Source organism: Phyllobates terribilis, unplaced genomic scaffold, assembly GCF_046119375.1.
Source record: "Phyllobates terribilis strain yellow unplaced genomic scaffold, ASM4611937v1 Scaffold_3__8_contigs__length_932513732, whole genome shotgun sequence".
Classification (NCBI taxonomy): domain Eukaryota; kingdom Metazoa; phylum Chordata; class Amphibia; order Anura; family Dendrobatidae; genus Phyllobates; species Phyllobates terribilis.
In genome coordinates this window covers 796855247-796878634 of record NW_027362763.1, presented here as the reverse complement: position 1 = coordinate 796878634, position 23388 = coordinate 796855247, and positions in this window count along the sequence as shown.

The window sequence follows — 23388 nt, the reverse complement described above, 5'->3', positions numbered from 1 at the left end:
TCGCCATTTTCTGAGATCTGTAACATTTTTATTTTGCTATTGATGGAGGCGTATGAGGGCTTGTTCTTTTATAAGGCGGCTCGATGTTTTCATTGATAATATTATGGGGTGGATGTGACATTTAAATTGCTTCTTATTGCATTTTTTGAGTAGTTGCAGAGAGAAAAAAAAACACAATTCTGGCATTTTGATTTAGATGTATTTTCACTTTACAGCATTTATTATGTTTTCTCTCTAGCATGGATCTGCATTCTGACCTGTCTGATTACAAATTTTCATTCTTCCATATTTCTGTACAGAAAATTTACCATCTGATAGTGAGGAGAGCTCCGCTACAGAGGAGAGGTGAGTTATGCCGGATGCATCTACCTCTGTGGAAAACCATGAACTAGGTCAGATGTTTCCTTTGGATTTATTTCTGATTCCTTATCTTTCCCAGGACACCACTATGTAGCATCCCCGGCTGTTTCCTGGAAGACATTATTTCTCCATCTTCCATCTACGTTACCCACTTTCAGGTAACAAAGGAGAAGCTGGTGGAGCGACTGTACCATCTATACAACAGGACAGTCTTCGAGAATAAGGTATCTTATTATCGGTATCTGGGCGACACATGACTTATCCATTATCTCCACCTTCAAACAATCATTTCTATCATTCTAAGTTTCTGAAGAGCACCCTAACTCCCTTGTCATGGTTCTGAAATCTCAGGCAAAACTCACTTAGTTTGGTAAATGCCATCACCTTCTTCTTATCTGTGGGATGAGTGGAGACCTTACATGATCCATCATGCAGACATATAGAGATTAGCAACTTCTTGTAGTTCACAGGATTTTACATTTACATATAAAAACCAATTTGTTGACATCTGGACATTTTAGGAAAGGTTTATTTTTATTTTTGTTCTGACATGTTGGACTTCTCAGTAGACCCCATGTCCCATACAAGGAGACTAGTGCTGTAAATCACACAGGAGAGTTGGGTGCTTTGTTAGAATGGGGTCAAAGAGTTTACAGATTTAGTGGAATTTGTTTCCTCTATTTTAGCTCCCGAGGAAAATGGACGTAGTCTGGAATAAGAGGCTGACATCAGCATCCGGTCAATGCCGTCACAAGTTGGAGAACAACCACCGTTCCTCAGTTATTGAGCTTTCCGATAAGGTCTTGGATTCTTCCGGTAGGTTTCATATCACGTCCATCCTGCAGCTTTATGAGACAACCTCTATAGGTTGCAAAACTGCTACTTGTGATGTAATGCATCTTATAAATTCATCGTACATGCTGTCATGGGAAAAACTAAGTACACCCTCTTTGGAATCTAATGTTTTACATATTAGGACAAAATCAAAAAAGCATCAGGTCCTTAGAAGATCTTAAAAGTAAGAAAATACAATCTCAGAAAACAACATGATAAATAATATAGTGTAATTATGCAAAAGCAGTGTGTGATAAATTAAGTACACCCTTACTGCAGCTTCAAGTTATTATTGATAAAGATCATTCTAAAAGCTAGTGATTCATGGGGTGTACTTATTTTTCACTCTCTGCTTCTGCATTTTGAAGTAGTTATTGGTAAATAAGTAATGGCACGATGTGACTTTTCATGTGTTTTTCATCTCAGGATGTATTTACCTAATTTGAAGACGTTTTAAGGATCAGATATTTTATATTATATCCTGAATCCTGATATGTAAAACCAAAGAGTTCAAGCAGGGTGTACTTAGATTTTCTTATGCCTGTATAAACTCTTTTTTAGTGCGACTACGATCCACACTTGCGCACGAGATGTGCCATGCTGCCTGTTGGATAATCGACGGTGAAGGCAGAGATAACCATGGCCCGTTATGGCAGACTTATACCAGAAGGGTAAATGACATCCATCCCGAGCTGCCGGAAGTGACGATGTGTCACAGCTATACCATCAGCTATAAGTACAACTACCAGTGCTCCCTGTGTGATAACAAGTAAGTAGATTTGATGATTCATCGCGTCATGAAACACAATCACCGTGCAGAGACGTCAGGGCGGTTCTGTTGGTATAAGGCTTTTATACTTTACTACTATCAGAGCGGACTGACGTCTGGGGACTGTAGGGCTTAGGATGCTACATGTTATATTTTCTGTGCTGGGGCCAGTCCTTAATATATTGGTTTCAATTTGTTCTTTTTAACATGATCCATGGTATTAACCAACGTTCATTCCAGTCTGGTAACCAATATTTCTCTTATCTTTGTAGACTTGGGCGTTTTCAAAGAATAGCTGATAATAAATCTTATTGCCGCCGGTGTGGAGGCCGATTACGTCAATTGTCCATCAGCTAAACATGTAACTATTCTTCAGAATATTTAGTCTCTAATGTTGTTTCTTTATAATTTAAAGTTCAGATACTTTTATATATTTTCCCCTGAGTAGCGAGACAATGAGTATTTGTGCTCATCACCAGCACCAGCGATTAGCAGCAAACATTCAGAATCCATCCTCATAGGTTACCATATTAATACTGGATACATTTCCATAACTTGCTGGATATGGAACGATTGATAATTTCCATCAATTATCTACAATGCTTTTGAAAACCTTTTATAATTTCAAGCTTAGTTGGATGTAATTATGTTTCTTTATATTTTCAGGTTCACTATTTGAACTATTTGAACATTGAGATTTGTCTAAATATCATCATCTCATCTACCTAAGATGAAGGTAAGAAAGAAGCCTCCACTATCATCAACAATCAGTAATAAGCTATTTTTAAAATATTGAGAATCTTAAGTCTCTAATTTAGTCTCTTATTGCCGTATATCATTTAAAGTGTAACTACTTTTATATATTTTGCTTTTCTTTCACCACGTAGGGAGACAATCAGCATACGTCTTCATCACGAGCAGCTAACAACAAACATTCAGAATCCACCTATCCTGATTCACACAAAGCTTCCAACATGTATTTTCCAGGTAAATATTTTGTTTTTCCTCCATGACTTCTCTTTAGTTTGTTTTATTTGATAACCGGTATATATTCAAAATTTTTAAAAAAACAAGTATTTTAATTGTTTTCAGATTAATGAGAAAGGCGTCTTATTGTTTCTATACAGGCATGAGACATCTTGTTAGAAAGAGGTGAAGACCTGCACCCACCTGCGCTGACAACATGATCAGAAGCAGTTTCCAAGACCTGGAGAATCTCTACATGTGTTTTTTCAGAGCTGCCCAGCAATGGATATGATGGATATGGTGTGGAACATTTGAACATTGCTTTTTTTTTACATTTAAATATAAAAAACATAAAAAAATATATATATATATAATTCTTTCTAGTTTTGGATTTTTGTTCTGGAAAGCGATGGTTTTTGCTAAACATATTACAATCAATATAAACCTAAAGAACTTCAACTTGGGTTACTACAACTATCACTGTCATTCATTACTCCTTTTCGAGTTACCTTGCTTGAGTTGTATTTATTTTTTTATTATTTTCTAATAAATATATCTTTTAATCATGTGGGGATGTCATTCATTTTGGTTTATATCTATTTTGTCAAAGTGTTTTCCCAGTTACTTCTATGTGGATCCAGTTTAGGATTTTTTCCTTGTTGTATATTACAATCAATACTGTCTACGTGTGTTATTCAGCCTTCATCTGCCTCTAACAGCGAAGCTCCGTCTACGTCTGTTAAATGCTGCTGTCAGTCTGTGACAGCAGCATTTAATGTGCGCCGGCAGGGGGGCTCACTATTCTAGGCGCCCAATGGCCCCCCGAGACGTTATCATGGCGCGTCAATGGGTTGCCATCATGGTCGGGAGTCTGCTGAAGACCCACATGCCGGTCATGATACAAAAGTTCAAATCGCCTGTTTTACCCCATTAAAAATGATGAAATATAAAAAAATACACATATTTGATATCACTGCGATCATCAAAGTCCATCTATCAATGTATAGAATAAATTATTCCAATCAGTAAATGGCAAGAAGAAAATCAAAACGCCAAAATAGCATTTTTTCAGCCATCGCAACAGCACAAAAAAATGTAATCAAAACATCCTATCCACCCCAAAGTTATATCAGTAAAAACAATGTCTCGGAGTACAAGAAACCAGACCTCGCACAGACCCAAGTCCTGAAAAAAGAAAATACTGCAGTGCATACAGCTTGAGGCTGATGTTGACGTTCCGGAAATGGAGGGTGAGGAGAAGGTGCAGGAACTGCTGTAGAAGGTGGGGGCAACCCTGATTGAACCAGGGCCCGCAATCCTCGGTGTCGGTAGCACATGTTCCGTCCCTGGGTTGACTGGGTCCCGGCTTCCATAATATTTACCCAGTGTGCCGTCAGGGAAATGTAGTGTCCCTGGCCACAAGCACTTGTCCACGTGTCCGTGGTTAGGTGGACCTTCCCAGTAACTGCATTGTGAGGGCACGGGTAATGTTATGGGACACGTGCTCGTGTAAGGCGGGGACAGCATACCGGGAGAAATAGCGGCAGTTGGGGACCAAGTAGCGAGGGACAGCCGCCATGAGGTTGCGGAAAGCTTCTGTCTCCACAAGCCTAAAAGACAACATTTCCAGTGCAAGCAGTCTGGAAATGTGGCAGTTTAGTATTTTGGCCTGTATGTGAGTGGTTGCGTATTTGTGCTTGCGTTCCAAGGACTGGGGTAGGGACAAACACTTGGTTGCAAGTGCAGGTGGGAGGCAACTTCGCTCGCATCATGGATAGGGGATTTGATAGAAGAAGATGCGCAATCAGCTGTAGATTTGGTGCAGGCTGAATAGGATACTATCCCCCGTAAGGATATAGATAACAGCCGTACTCAAAGGTAATTTGCAAAGGTGGAAACAGTTTATTCAAATATATACATTCACCACACCGTTGAAAACCAACAAGGAGGAGCTTAAAGCGATATGCCATGACGTTTCGACCAAAAGTGGTCTTTTTCAAACATCGGTATAAGAGAAATATAGAAGCATTAATAGCATATAAAAGCACCTAAGGGTTAATAAACTTCTGGAATGTGGTTTTGAGCACCTTGAGGGGTGCAGTTTTTAGGAGGGTGTCACTTTCGGGTATTTTCTGTCACATAGGCCTTTCAGTCACTTCAAAGGTGATGTGGTTCCTTTCAAAAAAATTAAAAGTTTTATTGGAAAAATTAGAAATTGCTGATAAACCTTTAACCCTTCTAACTTTCTAACAAAAATAAATTGTTTAAAAAATTATGCAGAAGTAAAGTAGACATGTGGGAAATGTTAGGGAAATTAGGGAAACTATTTTGTGTGATATAACTCTCTGGTTTAAGAGCATAAAATTCAAAGTTGAAAATTGCTGAAGTTTCAAAATTTTTCACCAAATTTTTGATACTTCACAAATAGATGCAAAAAATATTGACCTAAATTTACCACTAACATAAAGTACAATATGTCACAAAAAAACATAGGGTTGGAGTATAATAATGACTTTGTGGAAGAGCAATGGAATAAAAACAAGCACAAAGATATAAGGGGTAAAAAGAAGATTTTATTTATAGATGGGGATTATTTTATATTATAATATCATGTATGTGTAAATTATTCATCTATCAGACTAATCCTATTTATGGGCCGTGTTGATCCAGAGGAAGGTGAAAACCCCCTGTGAGGAATAGGCTAATTGTCCTCATATCAGGGGGAAAAATTCCTTCCTGACCCCAAATAAAGAATGGCGGTCAGAATAAATCCCAGGATCAAAGGCTGATACCGAACCTGTGAAATGTAAGTGCAAATTAAAAACAAACAGAAACAAATGATTTTTGCATGTGTGCACTAATTTATGTCTATATTTGGCTTAGCTAACATTTTTTTTAACTAATATTTTATTTCATACCTTATTCTTATACTCTCAAAGTATGTACCCACTTATTAACCTCTCACACTAAATGTATGTAGGGGCCGTGTTGATCCAGAGGAAGGCGAAAACCCCCTGTGAGGAATAAGCCAATTGTCCTCATATCAGGGGGGAAAATTCCTTCCTGACCCCAAATATGGCGATCAGAACGAATCCCAAGATCAAAGGCCAATACCTGACCTGTGTAATGTACCTAACCTGTGTAATGTATCTAAGCTGTGTAATGTACATGACCTGTGTAATGTACCTAAGCTGTGTAATGTATCTAAGCTGTGTAATGTACCTAAGCTGTGTAATGTACCTGACCTGTGTAATGTACCTAAGCTGTGTAATGTACCTGAACTGTGTAATGTACCTAAGCTGTGTAATGTACCTGACCTGTGTAATATACCTAAGCTGTGTAATTTTCTAAGTAACAAAAATTATTTACTAGTACTAATTATCATTTATATTTGAATAAACTAATTTTTCTTTTTAACTAAGAAAATGTTATTTTATTTTTTATAATTTCTTTTCTTCTGTGTGAATCTACTTATTAATTTATGATACTAAACCTATGTAAGGCCGTGTAGATCCAGAGGAAGGCGAAAACACCTATGAAGAATGGGCCAATTATCCTCATATTAGGGGGAAAAATTCCTTCCTGACCCCGAATATGGCGATCAGATTAAATCCCGATCAAAAGCCGAACTATGTCCTACATCTATGTGCCAAAATTACTGTGTGCACTGTGTGTGCCTATACTAATCATGTAGTGTGTGTAGCTATACTGATCATGTAGTGTGTGTGCCTATACTGATCATGTAGTGTGTGTGCCTATACTGATCATGTAGTGTGTGTAGCTATACTGATCATGTAGTGTGTGTGCCTATACTGATCATGTAGTGTGTGTGCCTATACTTATCATGCAGTGTCTGCCTATACTGATCATGTAGTGTGTGTGCCTATACTGATCATGCAGTGTGTGCCCCTATACTGATCATGGATCATGCAGTGTGTACCCCTATACTGATCATGCAGTGTGTGCCCCTATACTGATCATGTAGTGTGTGTGCCTATACTGATCATGCAGTGAGTTCAGGGATAATGGCCGCTCCGTGTACATTCTGCTGCTCCGCTGCCCCAGGATGATTTTTCCTGAACTCACCAGATGGAAACTTAACACAGGCCGCTCCTGGGGTAGAAGATCTTCGGGCTGGAGGGATGTCAAATTCCAGCCCAGGATTGGAGGAGGCCAGGTCAAGGGTCTGGGACAGCAAAACAATGGCAGTGGTCCAGCATGAAGATGTTATAGAGAGAGCTGATGTTGAAGGGCAGCCGAGGTGACGTACAGCAGCAGAGACGAGGTACGGGTCAGGAGGCATGGAGTTCTGGACAGTTGGCACGGACTCATCCTGCAAGACATAAGAGGAAGACATGAAATATTCTGTCTACCGCATCTTCTGTTATTAGGGGAATGGTCTTTATAATTAACCATTCCGCTATGTAACATCTGATACAATGTACTGATATAATAGTTGTCCTGTCTGTACAGCGGTCACTCACCAGATGGTCATGGAATCTTTCACAGTCCAGATCTTTTCATCCACCTAAGAAAAACAGAGACATAAAGCCATTAGCAGAAAATGTAAAAAAAGACAAGATGGATGATGATTACCACAATGTGAGAACACCTAATGGGAGTTATCCCCAGATGAAAAGATCCTTACCGGGCCCAGTTTGATGACACGTACGTAAATCCGGCCACGGGGTGAAGGACTGTATGCTCCGGCCACTGCAGATGATGGTTCTCCAGAACTGGCCTGAATGGTGTAAATGGCGGCTCTGCACTCCTTTTCTCCAGTTCCTCCCAGCCAATGGTGGTAAAAAACGGATGTTCTCGCTCACACCCAGGCACGTCTGAGGGTCTTTGCGCAGCAGCTTCTTGATGAGATGTTTCACGTAAGCATCAAGCCAGGATGGAAATTTTGGCTTTTCGTTGATGAAAGCTTTGAAAGCCGTTTGCTTGACGGGGCCGTTGTAAAATGGGAATCGTCCTGCTGCCATCCGGGATACCACGATCCCGAGGCTCCACCAGTCCACTGCTGCACCGTATGGTTTTCTACGAAACACCTCAGGGGCCATGTAGTGGAAAGTGCCCGTCACTCCAGACATGTTTTTGGAGGAGGTGACGCCATCTTGGGCAAGTTCTAGATCGATTATACGGATGTGGCCATCTGCATCCAACATGATGTTTTCCGGCTTTATGTCTCTGCAATGAAAGAAGAAAATAAAATTAGAAATCTGTCCAGTGATACAAGAGATGGAAAATGGATCACTACAAGACCAGGTAGAATAGGGGGCAGGACAGCAGGAATGCTGAGGGCCATATCTCCAGAATGTAAAGGAGACAGAGAGAAGGAGGAACGTTCTGCTTACCGGTGGACGATGTTGTGTCCATGGAGGAACTGGAGGCCACATACAATCTCTGCTGTGTAGAATCTGACGGAGAGAACAGAGTGTAGTATCAATGTCATCAAACCCTTCTCTAGCAATTCCCAAATATCCTGGCACCCCACTGCCTGCATCCAGCACCCTAAACATATGCCCTGCCAGTGCTTCCTTAGCTACACCCAGACCTCGGTTTTTTTCCATCTCCTTAGTTCTCCTTTAGATACATTTTCCGTTTTCTCACCTCACATTGCCGATGTTCAGGCAGTCGCACATCCTGATCAATTCCTCCAGGCTGCCACCGAACAGATACTCCGAGATGAAATATGCCCTCTGCAGAGACTGGTGTGCAGCATAGAGGTGGCATAAGAATGGCCAGTCTCTGGCCGCCAGGAGTATCCGCCGCTCTCGCATAATGGTGTCCTCATTGTCCTCTTTTTTGGTAATCATTGATGTTACGGCCGGGGACTGATGCCAGGACCACCTGATAAAGACAAATGAAGAATACTTGGAAGGTGTCTGCAGGAAGTGGAAGGGATCTGGATTTTCTACTAAGGCACATGATAAAACTGAGTGGTTTCTCAATCTGCTGGTAACCAGGACCATGTAGAGGAGCAAATCTCTGCTCATAATGCACTGCCTACTCCAGGGATGGGCTATGGAAAGGTGATAAAAAATAGTCAGCATTTTTATTTCATAAATCAATAATACACATGAAAATAAGCAATGTGTAATAAATCTAATCACAGAAATCTGCTTTTTTTCTCTACCAGGACTGATTTTTCATTTTCTAAAATTCTCAATTTTCGGTTAAAATCTGTATTCTGTGATAAAAGATTGTTGCATTACTGAGAAAGGAGGCGACAGTTGGTACTGATAATATTCTATGTAGAAGAGAAGTGGAAGGAGGAGGGAGGAATTCTGCCTTTAGCTCCTCCCTCTCCCCCTTTACATAGAATATTATCAGCACCAACTGTCACCTCCTATCTCAGTAACGTAACAATCTGTCTTCACTAAATACAGATTTTACACGAAAATAGAGACTTTGAAAATGAAAAATCAATCTTGGTGGAGAAAGAAGCAGATTTCTCAAATAATATTTATTATGTTGCTTATTTTCACGTGTGCTGTTAATGAAATAAAAATTAAAACAACAGCGACTCTTTAAAGGGTTTTCCACTGTTACCATATGGGAATAAACATAACAAGCATTAGTGGAGGCTTTGAGTTGGCATTAGTGTGGTCTGAATATCATTGTCTATTAAGGTTTAATAAAAAAACAGAGAGCAACGTATGTACAATATGGCCGCCTGATAGGAGCCAATATTGATGATGACATGGAAAAAAACAATGTCCCCTGCTCCCTACAGCTGTGACCCCTGAGATCAACCATCCAGTGTAGAAGAATACCACGTTATAGCAGCACTAGACCTAACTATGGAGATGACTTATGTCATCTCACAGAACACTACAATGTGCAACAACAAAGCATGACATGGCTGATAACAGAGAACAACACATGAGGATATAATAAAAACTTCAGGTTTAAAATGAATATAAAATATGTAGGACTTACTTTGCCAAAGGCGCCCCTACCCAAGACCTGGTGGATGTCGAAGCGGCTGATGTTAAGCCTGGCATAGGGGCTGGATGATCCAGGGTCTCCGCTGCATCCAGGTGTTGACTCCTCCAATCCATTGTTGGCTTCTCTCCTCTTCTTCGTGATCTTCTTGAATCCGGTCACACTGTCCTCTTCTCTCTTCTTCTTCTTCTCCTCGCTCTGTTCTCCATGTCTAGTAGACGCCATTTGCAAAAATATCTTCCAAAATCTTCCAAACCGCAAACCTCCGTCCGATCGCTTCAGCCGACAGATGAAAGTAAACGGCAGTTGGTCGTGTGCAGGTGAGGTCAGAGGTGATGGAACCTCAGGTGGCACCTGCCAGGCAGCAGGTCATGGACCTGCTCTGCTCTATACACTGATGTGGGCATCATGGGTGACAGTTTAGAGTCCAGAGGAACGGCAGAGAGCTTCATTTCGACTTCTAGTGTTTTTTTTTTATTATTATTCTATTAATCCCTTCATGCAGGAGGCAGGCGACGCCAGTAGAAACTTCAACTGGATGTGCGTCCCTATATGACTATGGGAATGCATTATACTAATATACAGTATATGACTATGGGGGTGCATTACACTAATATATATGACTATGGGGGGGCATTATACTAATATATATTTATTTACTTATTATTTATTATTATAGCGACATTTATTCCATGGCACTTTACATGTGATAGGAATATACATAGCAAAAACATTTACATAATCTTAACAAAACGAGTCAGCGACTGGTACAGGAGGAGCGAGGACCCTGCCCGCGAGGGCTCACATTCTACAAGAGATGGGTGAGGATACAGTAGGTGGGGGTAGAGGAGGTCATGCAGTAATGTGGTGGAGTGATGGTTACTGCAGGTTGTAGGCTTGTCGGAAGAGGTAGGTCTTCAGGTTTCTTTTGAAGGCTTCCATGGTAGGCGAGAGTCTGATATGTTGGGGTACAGAGTTCCAGAGTAGGGGGGATGCACGGGAGAAATCTTGTATGCGATTGTGGGAAGACGAGATAAGAGGGGAGTAGAGAAGGAGATCTTATGAGGATCGGAGGTTGCGTGCAGGTAAGTACCGGGAGACTAGGTCACAGATGTATGGAGGAGACAGGTTGTGGATGGCTTTGTATGCCATGGTTAGGGTTTTGAACTGGAGTCTCTGGGCAATGGGGAGCCAGTCATATATATGACTATGGAGGTGCATTATTCTAATGAATATGACTATGGAGGTGCACTATACTACTATGTATGACTACAGGGGTGCATTATACTAATATATATGACTATGCGGGTGCATTATACCAATATATATGACTATGCGGGTGCATAATACTACTATGTATGACTATGGTGGTGCATTATACTAATATATATGACTATAGGGGTGCATTTTACTACTATATATGATTATGGGATGCATTATACTAATACAGTATATATGATTATAGGGTGCATTATACTAATATATATGACTATGTGGGTGCATTATATTACTATATATGACTATGGTGGTGCATTATACTACTATGTATGAATATGTGGAAGCATTATACTACTATTTATGACTATGATGGTGCATCATACTACTTTATTTGAATATGGGGTGCATTATTATATATGACTATGGGGTGAATTATATTACTGTATATGACTATGGGGGTGCATTATACTGCCAAAGTATAACTACAGGGTGAATTATACTGCTTTATATGACTATGGGGTTTCATTATACTACTATATTTGACTATGGAGTGAATTATACTACTATATATGACTATGGGGGTGCAATATACTACTATGAATGACTATGGGGTGCATTATACTAGTATGTATGACTATGATGGTGCATTATACTACTATATATGACTATATATGACTATGGGGGTGCATTATCTTACTATGAATGACTATAGGCATGCATTATACTACTATATAGGACTATGGGGTGCATTAGTAGGACAATGATCCAAAACACACCAGCAAGTCCACCTCTAAATTGCTTAAGAAAAACAAAATTAAGACTTTGTAGTCGCCTAGTCAAAGTCCTGACCTTAATCCGATTGAGATGCTGTGGCATGACTTTAAAAAGGCGGTTCATGCTCGGAAACTCTCCAGTGTGGGTGAATTACAAAACTTTTGCGAAGATGAGTGGGCCAAGATTCCTACAGAGAAATCCTCATTGTAAAAGACTCATTGCCAGTTATCACAAACTCTTGATTGCAGTTGTTGCTGCTAAGGGTGGCCCAACCAGTTATTTGGTTTAGGGGGCAATCACTTTTTCACACAGGGCCTTGTAGGTTTAGATTTCTATTTCTCTTAATAATAAAAACCTTCATTTAAAAACTGCATTTTGTTATATTTGTCGAATATCTAAATTTGTTTTGTGATCTGAAACATTTAAGTGTGACAAACATGCAAAAGAATAAGAAATCAGGAAGGGGGCAAACACTTTTTCACATCCCTGTATCACTGAATATACCAGGATGGGGCCCAGGATGAGGGACATATATACCAGGATGGAGGGCGTGTATATACAATATATATATATATATATATATATATATATATATATATATATATATATACACACTGGTGCCCAATAGAGAAAGGGAAAGGGGATAATATACTTTACCAAACAGCCAACACCAGACCGGACAGGTGTCATTGGCAGTTATATGTACAGTGTGGATGGAGTCTTATAGCACTATTGTACTGTGTATGTGGTTACTGTGTGCGGGGGACACATGATGGAGCAGTCCCTTATATAGAGGTCCTGACTGGCACTGGTATAAGGCACTCTGGTTGGTGCTGTTCTGCCATTTGCACCATGTAATGAGCATGTGGCCGGCTGTAGATGGTGATGTTATGTAGTCACAGTAGTATTATTACATGTGTACTAAGCATGAAGGGTGTTATATGTGCTCTGACACAGAATATACTATGTATGAAGACAGGAATATGGTGATATTGGGGAAGTATATAATAAAGCCATCAGTGATATATATAATACAGGTTGTACCGTTACCAATGGCTGATCACATGTGATATACAGTAATCCCACCACAACCCCAGGGAAGGACGGGTCACTGCTGTGCCTTTTACCTTATTATAACTCAGCTCTGGGGTCACTGAAATCTTCTTTCTCTTTATAGTGTCGCTTTTATTAATATTATTTACATATAACCCAAACAAAACAATAAAACCCCCATGAATGAGTGACCCCATTATTAATGCTCCTTTGTGCATTTGTATCACATTCACAGGCACTGAATACACTGTATGATTTACTGCTGCAGTCAGCCATTAGTTATATACAGGTAGATTGTCACCGTAATTGTAATTCAGGTCCTGTCTCACTCCATCTATAAATATATAGACTCCCAACATGTTTCGCCGGCTCTCAGGCATCATCAGGGGGATGGGGCATAAAGGAGTAATCTGTTGCCGCTCACTTCCACATTAGGAGGTTTGCAGTACAGATGACTAATGACTGTTACGGATCCGGGTGGTGGAAACTCTGTGCTGCGGTGAAAGGAGGGACCAGAGGGGCATGACTAGGTATCAACTCGGACTGACCAAGGTCGCACGGCGGCTCAATCGACTCCGTGAACCAGGGAAGGACCGAGCAGAGGGACCAGGTGTTACTCTGGGCCAGTCCTTGTATGAGAGCAGGTGACTTCCACGGGTCAGAAGGCAGGGACTGACCTGTACAGCGGACGAGCACAGCAGGCAGGCTGACGGGTGATCCGGGTAGACGGACTGGTAGACACCATGGGTAACTGGCAAGAGCCTCCAGGTAGGCTGGCTGGTAGGCAGGTAACTGGCAGGTAACTGGTACGTTCTCCAGGTAGGCAGGCAAGCCTGGCCCATAAAAAGTCTAGCGGGTTTGGACCGTAGGCAGACCGTCGGGCTGGAGAGTATACTTGGCTGGCTTAGACAGGTAGTCAGGCTGTCGGACTGGACTGGTAGTCAGGCTGGCGGACTGGACTGGTAGTCAGGCTGGTGGACTGGACTGGTAGTCAGGCTGGTGGACTGGTAGTCAGACTAGCAGCGGGACCTGAGGGCTGAGGAAGAGTTTAGAACACAAAGCTACAACCTTGCACGGGCAGCTCCATTTTGGAGGAGGTGCCTTTTTTATGAGAGGTCCTCCGGCCATTGGCCGGGGACTCCTTAGGACGGCGCGCGCGGCCCCTTTAAGAGGGAGGGACCATGCGCGCGCCCTAAGCACAGTGCTAGGGAAGCTGCGCACTCCAGCAGCAGCAGGAGGGCCGGAAGAAGCAGGGCCCGGAGCGCGGCGGTAAGGGGGACGGCATCTCTGCCTGTCAGAGGGCAGAGACGCCGATGATACAGTACCCCCCCTTTACGCCCCCTCTTCTTTAGGTCCGAAAAATTTTTTTCAAGAAGAAGCGGGGCGTCGATGTTCTCCCTGGGCTCCCAAGTTCTCTCCTCTGGGCCAAACCCCTTCCAATCCACCAGAAAAAGGTTTTTCCTCTTACCCTCTTGGTGGCCAGAATGTTCTCTACCTCATAGACGTCCTCAGCGGACACCGGAGCTGGGGAGGTACCTGGATTGTCGGAAATAGAATTAAGAACAACCGGTTTGAGGAGAGATATGTGGAAGGAGTTTGGAATCCGTAAGGTGGCCGGGAGTTTTAACTTGTAGGCCACTGGATTGATTTGCTTGAGGACTTCAAATGGACCGATGAACCATGGACCCAACTTATAGGAGGGTATTTTGAGATGAACATGTTTGGAGGAGAGCCAAACCTTGTCTCCCGGACGGAATTGAGGCGGATCCAGACTTCTCTTATCAGCATGTCTTTTCATCTGCTCGGAGGATTGAAGAAGCGCGGATCTAGTGTCCTCCCAAATGGTGGAAAATTCGCTGACCAGAGACTCCACGGCAGGACTGTCCACTGAAGTGGAGACGGGAAACAGAATCCGGGGGTGGTGACCGTAGACCACAAAGAACGGGGACTTGGAAGAAGATTCGCTCTCATGGTTATTATAGGAGAACTCGGCCCATGGTAGGAGCTCTACCCAATCGGTATGGTGAGCGTTGACGAAGTGCCGGAGGAAGCTGGTAAGGATCTGGTTGATACGTTCCACTTGTCCATTGGACTGAGGATGATAAGCCAAGGAGAAATCCAGAGAGACATCCAGCAGCTTACACGTAGCTCTCCAGAAGCGCAAAGTAAACTGGACCCCTCGATCAGACACAATGTGGAGGGGTAGGCCGTGGAGACGAAAGATATGATGGATGAAGTCCTTAGCCAGCACAGATGCAGACGGGAGACCAGGCAGAGGGATAAAGTGGGCCATTTTCGAAAAGCGGTCAGTGACCACCAAATGACAGTACAACCGGCAGAAACAGGGAGATCAGTAATAAAGTCCATAGCAATGTGTTGCCACGTGGCAGCAGGTACGGGAAAAGGCAGGAGACGGCTGGCTGGAAGACATCTGGGAACCTTGTTGCGGGCACAGGATGAACAGGCCGTGACGAAGTCTACAACATCCTTGTGCAGGGAAGGCCACCAGTAATGCCCGGTAATGAGCAGGAAGGTCCTCCTCTGGCCAGCATGGCCGGCTGATTTAGATGAATGACCCCAGTGAAGAACCGCTACAAACGTCTTGCCGGGTGGGAGACGAGACAGGTCCAACGGAGCCACATTCATTACTTTGGAGGGATCGATGACATGCATAGGCTCCTCCTCTTGATCAGAAGACAGGAAGGATCGGGACAAAACGTCGGCTTTAACGTTCTTATCCGCAGGGCGGTAATGAAGGGTAAAGTTGAAACGGGCGAAGAACAAAGACCACCGGGCCTGACGTGGATTGAGTCTTTGGGCATTTTGTAGATATGCCAGGTTTTTGTGGTCAGTATAGATGACCACCGGGTGCAGAGTCCCCTCTAGCAGGTAACGCCACTCCTCCAGCGCCAATTTGATGGCTAGCAGTTCTCGGTCTCCTATGGAATAGTTGCGCTCGGACGAGGAGAAAAGCTTGGAGAAGAAGCCGCCGGTTACCATTCTCCTGGACGGAGATTTCTGGGTGAGCACAGCTCCGGCTCCGGAAGAGGAAGCATCAACCTCCAGAAAGAACTGTTTGTTGCAATCCGGACGGTGCAGCACTGGGGCAGAAGAGAAGGCTTGTTTTAAGGAGAGGAAGGCCTCCTCCACTTCGGACGTCCATTCCTTAGGATTAGCACCCTTACGGGTGAGCGCAGAGATGGGTGCAGTCCGGGAAGAGAAATGCGGGATGAATAGGCGGTAATAGTTACCGAAGCCCAGGAATCGTTAAATCGCCTTCAACCCCTCCGGTCGGGGCCATTTTAAGACGGCAGAGACCTTCTCGGGGTCCATCCGTAGACCGGTTTTAGAGATAATATAGCCCAGGAACGGAAGAGAGGTCTGCTCGAAGAGGCATTTCTCAAATTTTGTGTATAGGTGATTGTGCCTGAGCCTATGCAGGACCTGACGAACATCCCTCCGGTGTGTGGGTAGATCCGGAGAGAAGACCAAGATGTCATCCAGGTACACCACCACGCACGAATATAAGAGGTCACGGAAGATGTCATTAACTAGTTCTTGGAAGACGGCTGGAGCATTACAGAGACCGAAGGGCATCACACGGTATTCATAGTGGCCGTCCCTGGTATTGAATGCCGTTTTCCACTCGTCTCCTTGGCGGATCCGAACCAAGTTATACGCCCCACGAAGATCGAGCTTGGAGAAGATCTTCACACCTTTAAGGCGGTTGAACAGCTCTGAGATGAGTGGCAGGGGGTATTTATTTTTTATAGTAATTTGCTTAAGTCCCCTATAATCGATACAGGGGCGTAGTGAGCCGTCTTTCCTTTTTACGAAGAAGAATCCAGCTCCAGCCGGGGAGGTAGATTTCTGGATGAATCCCCTAGCCAGATTTTCTTCGATGTACTCCGACATGGCCCGGGTTTCGGCCAGCGACAAGGGGTAGATACGCCCACGGGGTGGAGTGGCACTGGGTACCAGGTCGATAGGGCAATCATATGGCCTATGGGGTGGCAGTGTCTCTGCCTCCTTCTTGTCGAAGACATCTGCATAGGACCAGTAAGGTGCCGGTAGACCAGGTAAATTAGCCGGAGTAGATGGAGGTCGAACCGGGCGAACCGGAACCAGGCAGGTCTCATGGCAATCCTGCCCCCAACGGAGCACCTCAGTGGATCGCCAATTCAGAAAGGGTTCATGTCTCTGTAGCCAGGGTAGACCTAGCAATAGGGAGTGAGAGAGTCCGGATACCACATGGAAGGAGATCCTCTCCGAGTGCAATGTGGCACCCCAGGGGGTCTGGTTGCCACAGTGGTAGTAATACCATGTCTGGGAGCAAAACAGGAGTTTCCTGGTCAGGGAACACACTACATGCAACACCTCCTGCTCCAGACCAGAAAGGGGAGGATCCTGCCCTATATAACTGGATCTGGAGGCAGTGTTAGTCAGTCTGAGTGTAGTCAGTGTCAGGAGTCAGATAGGACACGAAGGAGCAAGGAGCTGAGAACTGGAGCTGGCAGAGCTCGTCCTAGCCAGAGCACACACCGAGAACCGGACACCGGAGTCCGAGGCTGTGGGACCCTTCAAGCCCAGCAGCAGAAACCGCACGGCAGGAGATTGTAGGTCTCCTGGCAAACAGAAGCCCGGAGGCTCAGCCACACGAAAGGACCAGTACCGCCACAGAGGAGCGAGGAATACACGGGATCCGAGTCGCCAGCCATACGGGTGAGCAGCACGTTACACTCAGGGACGTGGGCTACAACACGACTATAAGCGGGATAGCCAAAAGAGTACAGTCAGAACGGCAGGCCTACAACTCCACCTGGCCAGGGGAATTCTAGGATTGCTCCCAGACTGACCAGGCCCTCATCCCTAGCAAGTACTCCCGTTGGGCCTATATAATTACCACCAGTAAAGACCCTAGGACTGCACTGCAAAGACTCCGTGTTATTATTACTGATCCAGGCACTATCACCACCATCATGCATACACGCTGCCTGAAGCTACACTCTTCCTGTGGGGAGTCACATCACCTTGCTGCACATACCACCAGCTTCAGCGGACTGCTCCGCAGCGGCGGTTCCCAATAACCGCATTCCACAGGTGGCGTAGTCAGACTATACAAACAGATTCACATAAACTACCCTGGTTTGACCGCCCTGGGTCACAGACCAGGTCACTGCCACGGTGACTACAACCCCCAGCATCTACAAGGCCCAGTTCCCAGGGGGCGCGTCAGCAACATTCCCACCTGAAGGGTCACAGGCTCTGTGACGAGCACGATGGGCACCGGAAGGAGTCTTCCATCCACGGAAGCGACTGCCAATGGTTCAGCCAGAGGTTTGGTGGGAATCTGATACTTCTCTACAAGGGACTGAGAAATGAGATTCCCGGCGTCTCCGGAATCCAGGTGGGCGGTTTCAAAGAAGCGGTTCTCTCCACAGGAAATAGAAACGGATAGAGTCAAGAACGGAGAGGATTTACTCTTGCCTAGGACGACCTCTCCGAGTGGTCCTAGACACTGGATTTTCCCGGCTTCTCCGGGCAGGAACGGATCAGATGCTCCTTACTACCACAGTAGAAACAGCTCCCCTCGGCACGGAGTATTTCTTGGCGAGACTTGACCATCTTGGTCTGGTTGATCTGCATGGGTTTGGGCGAGCGTGCCTGGGGAGTTGCAGGGTGGGAGGCAGGTTTCTGGAAAACAGGAGCAAGATGAGGAAATCTTCTCTCCCGGGTAGTCTCCTTAGCTTGTTCCAGGAAACGGATGTCAATCCGTGCAGCTAGTGACACCAGGTCATCCAGGGTGGTAGGAATGTCCCGGCCGGCTAGCTCATTCTTTTTCCATCCGGAAAGACCCCCCCAGAAGGTGGACACCAGGGCCTCGTCATTCCAGGCAAGCTCAGAAGCAAGGGTACGGAACTGTATGGCATACTGGCCCATGGTGAGACTCCCTTGGCGGAGTTGGAGCAATGAGGAGGCAGTAGAAGTCCTTCGTCCAGGCTCATCGAAGACCTTCCGGAAGGCAGTGAGGAAATCCGGAAGATCGGACACCAGGGGATCCCCTCTCTCCCATAGAGGGTTTAGCCATGCCAATGCTTCCCCGGTGAGGTGAGACATGATGAATGCCACCTTGGCCCGGTCAGAGGGAAACTGATGTGCCAGTAGTTAAAAGTGCAACGTGCACTGGTTCAGAAAACCCCGACATAAGACGGGGTCACCCCCAAAACAAGGAGGCGCAGAGAGCCGGGGTCCTGAGCTGGATGCTATAGCACAGGTAGGCAGAGGCGCCGCAGGAGCGGGTGTCGCTCGGCTCGAGGTGGACACTGGTGTGACAGGCAGCGTGTCCAGGCGAGAGTTGACAGACCGCAGGTAGGTCAGGATGGTTTCCTGTTGGGATCTCTGATGAGAAACCTCCTGGTACACGTCAGCAAGCGAAGGAGCCTGGGGGCCACTGGGTTCCATGGCCCATGCAAACTGTTACGGATCTGGGTGGTGGAACCTCTGTGCTGCGGTGCAAGGAGGGACCTGAGGGGCATGACTAGGTATCAACTCGGACTGACCAAGGTCGCACGGCGGCTCAATCGACTCCGTGAATCAAGGAAGGACCGAGCAGAGGGACCAGGTGCTACTCTGGGCCAGTCCTTGTATGAGAGCAGGTGACTTCCACGGCTCAGAAGGCAGGGACTGACCGGTACAGCGGATGAGCACGGCAGGCAGGCTGACAGGTGATCCGGGGAGACGGACTGGTAGACACCATGGGTAACTGGCAGGAGCCTCCAGGTAGGCTGGCTGGTAGTCACGGCAGGTAACTGGCAGGTAACTGGTAAGTTCTCCGGGTAGGCAGGCAAGCCTTGCCCATAGACAGATTGGCGGGTTTGGACCGTAGGCAGACCGTTGGGCTGGAGAGTGTACTTGGCTGGCGGAGACAGGTAGTCAGGCTGGCGGACTGGACAGGTAGTCAGGCTGGCGGACTGGACTAGTAGTCAGGCTGGCGGACTGGACTGGTAGTCAGGCTGGCGGACTGGTAGTCAGACTAGCAGCGAGACCTGAGGGCTGAAGCAGGGTTTATAACACAAAGCTACAACCTTGCACGGGCTCCTCCATTTTGGAGGAGGTGCCTTTTATATGAGAGGTCCTCCCGCCATTGGCCGGGGACTCCTTAGGATGGCGCGCATGGCCCCTTTAAGGAGGAGGGAGCACGGGCGCGCCTTAAGCACAGTGCTAGGGAAGCTGCGTGTGCCGGCAGCAGCAGCAGGAGGGCCGGAAGATGACGGGCCCGGAGCGCGGCGGTAAGGGGGACGACGTCTCTGCCTGTAAGGGGGCAGAGACGCCGATGCTACAATAACGTCACATCCGCACAGACCTGCCAGGACGTAGCACAATCAGCAGATCTCATGCTCATGTACCAGTCTAATATATAGAACAGGACGTGATTCTTACTCACTTGGCTGCGCACACCTCACTCCACGGGCTGCACTTGATATTTTACACTTCTGTGCTGAATAGACACAGACATGGGTGCAGGAGTGTTTGGTTTCCACTGTCGTCAGTGTTGTATGTGTGGCGCCCCTGAGGGTTCGACCGCCACAGGGATGCTGCACTTCTTTAATGGAGTGTGGTGTTCCTCCTCTGAGGTAAGACCAGTGTGATAGTTGTGACCCAAACCTTGCATCCAACACCACACTTCTCCACCATAGGGAGCTAATATGCACTAGGTGCTGCTCCCCTGGTTACAGGGAGACTGGGGAACCAAGAGTTAGGGGAACCAGTTAGTGGGTGAGGGTGGAGGACTTACAAGTTAGTTACACTTTAAATTTCATATTTAATAAAAAGCCATCTTTGGTCTTGGTCGTCGTCTTCGGCTGTACTGTGCTGTCAAATACTGTGTGTAATGTGACCTCCCTCCGGGAGCGCAGATCCTGTGTGGGCCTGCACCGGCAAGGGGCACAGCCCTCGTACCCCGGCCTTGGGACGAGGGGCAGGTTGTAGACCAGGAATGTCTCAACCCGGTCAATGACCAGGACCAAGAAGGCCCGGAGCTTAAGAGTGTGGCTCCACAGCAAATGGATCCCAGGCAGGATGCAGACGGAGCGGTGTACGCCACCTGTCCTCGCCATGCTGATATATTCAGAGGGACTCCGGCTGCAAGAGGGGTACCGGCCCCCGACACCCGACCTTGCTACTCTACGTCCTGGACGGGAAAGCCCGGTTAGGCCCAGAGGATCCCACAGGGTATCGGACGGAGCGGAGCTGCCACCCGTGCCCTTGTTCTGAGAGAAGTTCAGAGGGAGTCCCGGCCTATTTGCACACACACGGACAGGAAAGGATTCGGTCTGTAGTTCAGGAACACTCTGCAGTAGGGTCCCGACTGAATGCTGGACTTACTCGGAGGTTGTCGGACCCCCGTGCATGGTGACCGCAGGACTCCACGAGGAGCAGGGAGTCACCTTCCTTCTGCCATCTCTAAAGTGAGTAAAGCCTTGGAAGTTCACCCCTATGGCCTCCGGACTGTTTATTCTGCGCCACACCGCACGACGCGGCGCCAGTCTCCCTCTACTACTACCCCCATCCTCCTGTCCCTCTGCCGTGAGGCCACGCTCAGCCTGTGGGGAGTAGTAAGAACTCTGGCAGCCGTAAAACAAGGCCTCAGCGGACTGTAGCGGCACTGGTAGCCCTTCACCAGGCACCACAGGTGGCGTAGTCGTTAATCAGCCACTTAACCCGGATGAGCCCACACCATCTCTTTTTAATGTGACGGGCCTGAGCACGGGTCGGGTCTGGGCCACGGCTGCACCTCATCTCTTCATCATAGGACCTGACACCGAGTCCCCCATCACCCAGGGTAAACACAGGCTTTTTCGAGTAAGAGGACGTCACATATGATTGTATGAGAAAGTGTGCCGGCTGCTCGTTACCTTATTGAACACAGTTACAGGGATGCACAGTGATGGCCGTACCCCATCTGCGTCAGTACAAGTGTCCCTGATGGGCGTTCTCTGGCCCGTGGATGAGCTTATATCTGGTAAATATTCAGCCAGTGGAGTCCAACTCTCCTAACTTGAGTGACTCTCAATGTCTTTGATAGGACAGGTTAACTCCTTCACGACACATGACATAGTTACGTCATAAGTTGTGTCACTGCATTTGATGTGGGCTCCAGCGCTGAGCATGCATCTTTTTCTGCAGATGATAGTTCATTTAATCAGCCATCATGTGCCTTTAACAGCTGCAGGTGGAGCGGAGAATTATATTGCCAGATCATTTTTCCATATAGTGAATAAGATAAATAAAAAAATTAAAAAACAATTGTGAAATTGCACTTTTTTTTGCAATTTCTTCCTGTTTCCAGTACATCACATGATAAAATAAATTATTTTTTTGAAAAGTACAACTCGTTCCTCAAAATACAAGCCCTCATACAGCTAAGTAGACAGAAAAATAAAAAAGTTATATGAGTCTTGGAAGAAGGGGAGAAAAAAACGAAAAAACTGCTCAAAAATGTACCTGAACCTTTTTGGTTATTACCTCCATGCTTTACACCAAACACTGGACTGAGTTACAGGGGTCTTTACTACTGACATCTCCTTCTGAATGCCCCTATTGTGCTGAATAAAATAAGAAAAAAGCACATTTTCTGTCGGACTGATGCTGCTTCTCTGCCCGAGCGCCGTGTCCCCGGCAATCTTGCGTCATTGTGCCACATAAGCGCTGCAGTCAATCAGCGGCCGTCAGTCCTGTTAGATACCATTTAGGAAGGTCTTGCCCATGAAGTGATTGTCTCCACTCACATTGTTGGTCCATGTGTGGAATATCTGGACATTGGCTATACTGGGCGCGGGTGCGGTCTGTGGTGCAGAGAGCACAGGTCTGTATAATACGCTCGTCTGAACAAGGCCCAATAAAAATGGACTGTAAAGAACTGAAAATATTTTTAATCTTCTGCTCACATCACATTTGTATCAGAAAAACGCTATTTACATGGGCCTGGAGAAGAAGATTCCCATTGTTCTAGAATAAGACATAGAGGCGACTATGACCTTTACTACATAGGTGTAAGGGGTAAAAGGAACATTGTATTTACAGATGGGGAGAATATAAAGACTGAGAATATTGAATGTAATAATGTTCTCTATATTCCTGTTCAGTTATATTATATTCAGTGCCGGACCACCCATCTTTACATTCTGACCAATATCATTTGGCTCTTCTGATTTTCGGACACTTGGGTCCACATTATCTATAACAATATACATATCCTCAGGCACAGAGATGGCACTATTACTATATGGGGGCACGGAGCCAGGACTAATACTATTCAGAGTCACAAAGGGGTCTTATTACTCTATACAAACAAAGAGGGGGCACTATTGCTACATGGAGCCACAGAGAGGGTACTAGTACTATATGAGGGCACAGAGAGGGCACTAGTACTATACGGGGGCACAAAGAGGACAATAATACTA